This window comes from Dipodomys spectabilis, unplaced genomic scaffold (genome assembly GCF_019054845.1).
Source record: "Dipodomys spectabilis isolate Male_0828 unplaced genomic scaffold, ASM1905484v1 ptg000306l, whole genome shotgun sequence".
Classification (NCBI taxonomy): domain Eukaryota; kingdom Metazoa; phylum Chordata; class Mammalia; order Rodentia; family Heteromyidae; genus Dipodomys; species Dipodomys spectabilis.
Genome location: NW_024870983.1, coordinates 379,814 through 388,308, shown reverse-complemented (window position 1 = coordinate 388,308; position 8,495 = coordinate 379,814). Strand labels below are relative to the sequence as shown.

Below are 8,495 nucleotides of genomic sequence, written 5' to 3'. Positions count from 1 at the left end.
AGGGGTCATATTTACATGAGCCAGGTAATGAGAACAATTCCTAACAAGCATTGTTACCTCCTCCTTTATTTTTCCCCTACCATTCCTTCCTTCGCACCTCCACAAGTACACTGCCCTCCCCCCTTCCCCTGCCTAAATTGTAACATTCATTTTTCAGCATAGTGTCTTGTGCATCTCATTGTTACAATGGGTCAACCTGTATCCCTATTTAGGCATTTTGATTTTTTCCTTCCTCTCCCCAAATTAGAAGAGCATATATACAAGATATAGGCGCACCAACTTCAAATACAGTGAAAACATTTGTTATAGCATGGGGAGGAACCTATAAAAAGACACAAAAAATCACATTGCACATTATAAGTACATTAGAAACAATAGCAAAAAGGAGAAAAATTCTTGTATCCCTATCTTGGGTTTCATTTCCCGGAACATTATGTTATCTGGTCATATGGACATACCTTTTGACCTTTTCTGCTTATACTATACATATATTAGTTATTGAAAATTAAGAAAACCATGGGACCTGTGTTCTTTTGGATTTGGCTTACTTCACTTAATATTTTTTCCATATCTTTCCAATTTCTAACAAATTGGGTGATGCCATTCTTTCTGATGGAGGCATAGAATTCCATTGTTTATATAAACCACATCCTCTTGATCCATTCTTCTGCTGAGGAGCATCGGGGTTGGTTCCATATCTTAGTTATCTTAAATAATGCTGCAATAATTGTAGTAGTTGTGCTGATAGTTTTAGTATGGTCTTGTTTGTGATCATTTGGGTAAATGCCCCAAAGTGGGATTTGTGGATCATAGGGGAGATCTATGTGGAGTCATTTGAGGAACCTCCATACTAATTTCCAAAATGGTTGAAAAAGTTTACACTCCCACCAAGAATGCAGTAAGGTTCGCTTCTGTCCACATCCCCTCCAGCATCTATTGTAAAACTATGGAATGCTTCAGGAATTTGCCTGTCATCCTTGCACAGGGGCCATGCTAATCTTCTCAGTATCATTACAATGTTAGTTTATGTGATGCTGAATTGAGCACAGAATATTTTTTATATATAAAGTGTAATTGATTTTCTTAAACTAGGCAATTCAACAAAAAGTAAGTTTAGAAGAATTTTGAAATTTTAGAACCATGTACTTCTTACATAAGCACACATTTAAGAATAATGTCAAGATGGACATGTCAAAAACAAAATAATTCCAGATATTTGTGGTTCAAGAGATGTGTAGGGGAAATAATTCAATTGTTCTATACAAGGCACATGTCATAATGAACACAACAGCAAGTGTTAAGGGTTGTTAAAAATTTTAGTGTTTTATATCTATTTAATTTTAGGAATTTGCTTAAATATGCCAAAATTAGGACTGTTTGGCAGGTATCAAATTTTCTATAATGTATTTAAGATTTATGTTAGCAGACATATAGTGCTAAGTATGTACATTTCAGAATTTATAGAAATTTTGTTAATGAGAAGTTGCAAAGTCTTTGTGTAAAGAAGCAGAATGAAGGGTTAAGACTTGCTAACTACACAGTTCTTGTTAAAATTTAGGGATTCCTTACTTTATATTTTAGCGAGGAACAAGAGATGATATAAGCCATAAACAAATATTGAGGTGAGCCATAAATAATAACCTTAGTGTGTAACTTTGAAGACTATTCATAGCCTATAAAAATCTTGTTGAACATCATAATCTTAGGCGGTTTAAAATGTACAGGAATATGAGAAAATAGTAAAATCTAATATGTAGTGCACTTCAAATACTAAAAACACTGGTAATTGTTTTGTTTTTTATTTTATTAATCATTATTTAATTATTGGTTTTCTTTGTAGCATTGTTTTACTTGTTGTTATATAATACAACTTTTTGTTAGTCATCATTAGGAGGTACTTTGAGAAGGTTACTGGGGTGGTCAAAACATTTTTTTATAGGTGCATGTGAATTTACAACTAGGAAAATTAAGAACAAAATATTTATTAAAAAATGATCAAGTAGAGTCTGAATCAGGAGAGTTGATACATGTCCACAACTAAAATCTTAGCCCTAGGTTGAAGCAACAGTATTACAGAGTTGAGGCCACAAATGTGAGAGACTGTGTTTTGTTTTGTTTTGTTTTATTTTGACTTTGTTGGTCATGGGGCTTGAACTCTGGGGCCTGAGTGCTGTTCCTCAGGCAAGGCTAGCGCTAACACTTGAGGCACAGCACCATTTCCATCATTTTCTACTTATGTGGTGCTGAGGAATCAAACCCAGGGCCTCATGCATGAAAGGCAAGCACTCTACCACTGAGCCAACTTCTTAGCACTTGAGAGACTGTGTTTTTAAAAAAATCATCTAAACAACATTTTCCTTTTGCTTTGGGTTATATAAGGAAATATATAAATATCTTTTTCTATTTTTGTGAATTGTTGTACTTCTAAATTTATAGTAACTTCAGCCACTTTATCCTTTTCAAAGTCATGAAATATCTCTGAGAGTTTGCTGCTGTGAAGATCGTTTTTGCATTTATAATTTCTTCTGAGTCACTTTTATTTTTATCAACATAACTTTATATTTCATGTTGATGGATTACAAATATCAAATACCTGCAAATGTACACATTAGAGTCTAAAGATAGCAGTATGAATATTCTCATGCAGCTCCTGTTTATCTATTATTCACTTTCAATATTATGATATTTCTCTCTTTCTTTCACTCTGTCTCATTTCCTCTCTTTCTCTTCCATGCCCCATGTCTGCTACTTAGAATTTCTGCTGGGCTACTATTATGCTTCAGGATCTACTGGTTTTGTGGGAACATGAAAGCAACCATCGGTTAACCTTGCAATCTTTAAGAGTTATGACAGTGACATGATATTATTCTTTGCCATTCTAAATGGTAAAATAACATATCTAGGAGTTCCTTTTCACTTTTACTTCTACTATAAATTTTATCTCATAGGAATCATTGGAATGGGATAAGATACTTTAACCTGTGACCTAAAATTATTTTTCTTTTATTTTTTTAATCTTCTACAAGATTATTTTATATATTTTTAAAAATTTTGTTCTTTTTATTATTTTTTCTTTTTTATTGTGAAAATACTGTACAGAGGGGTTGTAATTACATGGACAAGATAATGAGTACATTTCTTATCAAACATTGTAGCGTCCTCCTTTGTTTCTCCTTCCCAGAACTTCCAATCCTCCTTGTCCCCCATATCAAATACTCCCGCCAACCAAAGTAGTAAAGTTCGTTTTTCGACATAAGCACTTGTACATATTAGTGTTGCAATGGGTCCACCCGTATCCTTATTTAAACGAATTGTTATTTCCCACCCCCCCCTACAAATTATACCAACATCAAATACAGTGAAAGCAGGGGTTATACCGTGGGGGAGGGACATACAAAGCAACAAAGAAATAATCTTTAAATATGTTAGAAAAAATCGCATTAAAAACATTTGAATACATATCTTAGGGTTCATGTCCCTAACATCAACCCATCTGACCTTTTCTGCTTGACTCAGACATATACTAGTTGTTGCAAATAAGGTTAACCATGAAACCTATGTTTCTTTGGGCTTGGCTTACTTCACTTAATAGAATTTTTTCCTAGCCTTTCCATTTCCTAACAAATGGGGCAATGTCATTTTTTTCTGATGGAGGCATAGAATTCCATTGTGTGTATATACCACATTCTCTTGATCTATTTATCTACTGAGGAGCATCTGGGTTGGTTTCATGTCTTAGCTATGGTAAATAATGCTGCAATAAATATAGTTGAGCTGGTAGCTTTAGTGTGGTCTTATTTGTGATCATTTGGTGAAACGCCCAAAAGTGGGATTGCTGGGTCATAGGGGAGATCTATGTAGAGTCTTTTGAGGAACCTCCATACTGCTTTTCAACATGGTTGAACAAGGTTACTCTCCCACCAACAATGCAGTAAGGTTCCCTTCTGTCCACATCTCCTCCAACATCTAACAGCCTCTTCAGTAGATGGTGCTGGAAAAATTGGTTAATTACTTGCAGAAAAATAGTTAGATCCTTATATATCACTCTGCACCAGAATCAACTCCAAATTGATCAAATACCTTGGAGTCAAATCAGACACTCTGAAAACATTACAGGATGGAAAAGGAGAAACCCTAGGTCTCCTTGGCACAAGCCAAAATTTCCTTAATAGAGTCCCAGAAACACAACAAATCAAAGAAAATGGGCAAATGGGATTGCATGAAATTGCAGAGCTTCTGCATGGCAAAGGACATAGCTAGCAAGATCAATAGAATGTCCTCGGATTGGAAGAAAATCTTCACTAACCATACAACAGACAAGGGTCTCATATCTAAAGTCTACCTGGATATCAACAAATTAAATCCCCCAACAACAAATCTTCAAAGAAACAACTACCCAATAAATAAGTGGGCTAAAAACTTACAGAGAAACTTCTCTGAAGATGAAAGAAGGATGGCCAATAGTCACATGGATAAATGCTCAACCTCTCTAGCCATAAAAGTAATGCAAATCAAAGCAACATTGAGATATCACCTCACCCCAGGTAGAATGGCTATAATCAAGAATTTTTTTCTTTTACAAGCAACCTTTTTTCTTTTATTATCAGTTAGTAACTACCTGTAATGAAAAAAAAGCTGTCCTATGGAAAGTAGACCGAAGTTGTTCACAGGGATGGTCAAAAACTAATGGGGGAAGTGAGTACAAAGGATATCCATAATAGATCACAGATCTGCAGAGCAATTTATCATGTACATTTTGTGAGAATGACTATGTGCTAGGAACTATAGATTAAATCACTGAACATCTGATATACATATATATGCACATATATTTGTATTTGTATATTCATTTATATATGCATATATGTGTGTATATGCCTTTATGTAGGTTCACTTGCACGTTAGCATACACACAAATACACACATACATATACAGATGTAAATGTGCACACATAGAGAAAGATACATAATTATAGCCAACACAAGTTTCACTAGTTGTTGAATATGCCTTAGACGGAATACTTGGAACCGTTTCAAATTTGATAATTGCAATTCGAAGCTATTCCAAGTAGATAAACCTAGGAGATTCTTTTCTCCACTCTTGGTAAAAGGAAGAAGTGAAAGTGTGGCTCAGGTCTATAGATTAAACATAGAGAATTAAAGCCCAGGTAGAGCTCAAGGCCAGGAGTTCAAATCCCAGTACCTGCACAATATAAAAAAAAGGAGTCCTTTGTCTTTGAAAAGGAATATTTTTCCAAAAATGAATACCCAGGACAATTTTCAAGGTCCAAAATTCTTAGAAAGGCTCTTTCACATCTTAAACTGATTCCTCTCCTTGATTCACATTATGGAAAATAGGAGTCACACTTCACATTAAAAAGTATATGCATTGTTGAACAGTTCTTACCATTTTTAATGTAAAAGAAGCATGAGAGAGGAATTCACCTCACTTGGGTGAGTTAGGTTTGACTCACTGACAGACTTTTGTAAGTAAATGAGGGTCTGTTTACATGTAAAAAGTCTATACAGATGGTTTCCTAGGAGAGAGAACAAGCTAGCTGTTGTCCAAGTTTGAATCAGAGTAATTTATTCCTATGATATGGAATATCATAGGAAGCTCATCTCATAGAACACTATACAGACAGTAATTTCAAAAGGATGAAAAACCCATTTCTATATTGTAAACAGCCAGGTTTTCACAAGCAAAAAACAGTTTCCTGAGCCAAGAAAATATAAGTTAGAGAAAAAGGGACTGTGTTAAATAAAGGTAATGGCTTAGTGACAGGTGTAAAACTGTTCTGTAATCACAACTAAACTATAAATTTTTTATCATGTCCCTAACAAGAATCTCCAAGATAGGCCTTGTTAAATCTGTCATAGAGGACTGGGTTTATGCAATTGTCAGTTTTGTTAGGGTCCAATATCTTCTACATTCACTTGGGTTGCAATCTGCTCAAACCACATGCAGTGAATGGAAAAACATGCTGTCTTGCAAGGCATCTAAGGGATTTTTGTGCCACTGTGAATATTTATCGTATTTCTTCTTGTAATGATACCTGTCAGTGTGAAGTCCTTTCCTGATAAGAATAATAGTTTCTGTACCCTTTGTTCCACTAACAAATCTCAGATATATAAATTTAACCGTGCGCCCATGGCTCATGCCTATAACCTTAGCTACTCAGGAGGCTGAGATCTGAGGATCATAGTTTAATGCCTGCCCAGACAGGAAATTCCATGAAATATTTCTCTCCAGTAAACCACCAGAAAACTGGAAGTGGCGCTATGTCTCCAGCAGTAGAGTTCTTACATTGAGCTGAAGAGTACAGGGACAGCACCCAAGCCCAGATTTCAAGCCCCAGGACTGACCAAAAAAAGGAAAAATGTATATATGTAGATATGTATATATGTTGAGATAAATTACGTTTATATATAAATCAATATTTATGATGCACATGTAAAATATAACTAAATAATTGACATATTTATAATATATACATATATTTACATATATAAGCTCATATTATATCTGTATGTTGATAAATATATTTGTAATTAATATCAAAAGAGTACATCTGAAGTTTTTGGGGAAAATGTAGTGACTAAAGGCTAACTACTGACCCATCATACTTTCAATTATTTTTTTCCAATTAATACAATGTCTGAAGTACTAAGACTGAATGATTATGAAACAGAGTTGTTGTTTTATTCCTTATGATTTTTGATTAGAAACATCTACTTACTTGGTATGAAACCTACCAAAATGTGATCTTGAAATCACACTCCACAAACTGGACAGATATATCAATTTAGCAACTTACAGGTCTCAAATTTTTATTTGAATCCTGTATCTTGGGTCTTTTTTGAATCTAACTAAATAGGTATGCAATTTTGTCAGTACTAGATTTTGACCACCATTTATTAAAATATTATTTTCAATTCTCTCTTTTCATGAGATTTTTAATTTCATTTATATAATGTGCTGATTTTTCCTTTAGATAACACATATTCAGTCTTCTAAAAGCACTGTAATTTGGAGTAGTTTTAAATTATGTACTTCATGTACACTGCTCTAATTGCATTTCTGAAATTTTTAAGTATGTCATGATTTTTGTGATTTGATACTGTAGCAATTATTCTTTTAAATATGTACATATCTTGCTTCACATACAGTTACATTTGTTTTAAACAATTTGATTCATTCAAGGGACTTGCTATATTAGGTTCATCCAGATGAATTTAATTACAAATTAGCACAACCTTATTTCTGAGAGACAGTTATCTTTATAGTTCTACTCAAATTAACATGTATTTGAAGGTTTTGTACTTAAAAAAATAAAGTGGGCACAATATCTTTTTGTTCCTGGTGAAGTTCCAATTTGTTGGTTGTTTTCCAGCTGTGATGACTTCAACATATATGTGTATTTTATTTCAATTGTTTTGTGTCTATATTTTGTTTCATATAATAGAAAATACAAAAAGAATCAATGATATAGAAGTTTTCCAAATAGAATTCTAAGAGATACTTCAATTTTTGTGACAACTGGGAATAGGGAGATCTTCTTAGTGGAGGGATTAGCAAAATAACAGACGTTGTTTGACGTGACTTGAATTTTGCCTCCTCTTGCCTAACTATTTTCAATGGTAATACTTCAAATTGTTTAGTGGAAAGAAAATAATTTCATGTGGATGAACTCAGAATTTTTGGTTTAATTGGGACACACTAAACATTCATATTTGTTTTTTTTGCATTTCTTTTTTTTATTGTGAAAATACTCTACAGAGAGGTTGCAATTACATGGGCAAGATTATGAGTACATTTCTTATCAAGCATTGTAGCCTCCTCCTTTGTTTCCCCTTCCCATCCCTTCCCATTCATATTTTATTTTTAACTCTAAATTTTTTCCTTAGTTAAAACCACAGATGTGAATTTGTAATGTTAAAATAGCACCTAAAATTTATATGAAATTGTCGAAATTATTTTCACTTCACACTATATGCAATACAGAATGTAATAACAGTAGTGTGTGAGATAGTATGTAATAATTGACTTTGGTGAAAATCCATTACAGTGGATTTTTGTGAAATACAGAGTAATGGTAAGAATTATATTTGATTCTATTAAAAAATTCACAGTTACATCTAAAAGTAACTCATAGTTATAAACTAATACTGAAAAAATAAGATTGTTTATTGGAAAAAGCCAGAAGTTTCAATAAGCTTGCTTTTTAAAAAATTGACTTGGATTTGAGCTTTGGTGACTGTAATCCTAGCTACTCAGGATTCTGAGATCTGAGGATCGTGGTTCAAAGCCAGCCTGAGCAGAAAAGTCTGTGAGATTCTTATCTCCAATAAACCACCTAAAAACAAGAAATGGCACTGTGGCCCAAGTGGTACAGTGGTAGCATTGAGCTGAAGAACTGATGGACAATTCCCAGGCCCAGAATTTAAGCCCCATGACTGACAAAAATATTGACATGGATTTTCACTTTATTATT

General features: G+C 33.7%; 1 non-coding gene across 1 annotated transcript; it reads right to left on the bottom strand.

Moving 5' to 3' along the window:
* Positions 1 to 940: 940 nt before the first annotated feature.
* LOC122127664 lies at positions 941 to 1,047 on the bottom strand. The gene has a single exon (XR_006151240.1). It is a non-coding gene; the product is annotated as a U6 spliceosomal RNA (small nuclear RNA).
* Positions 1,048 to 8,495: the final 7,448 nt, after the last annotated feature.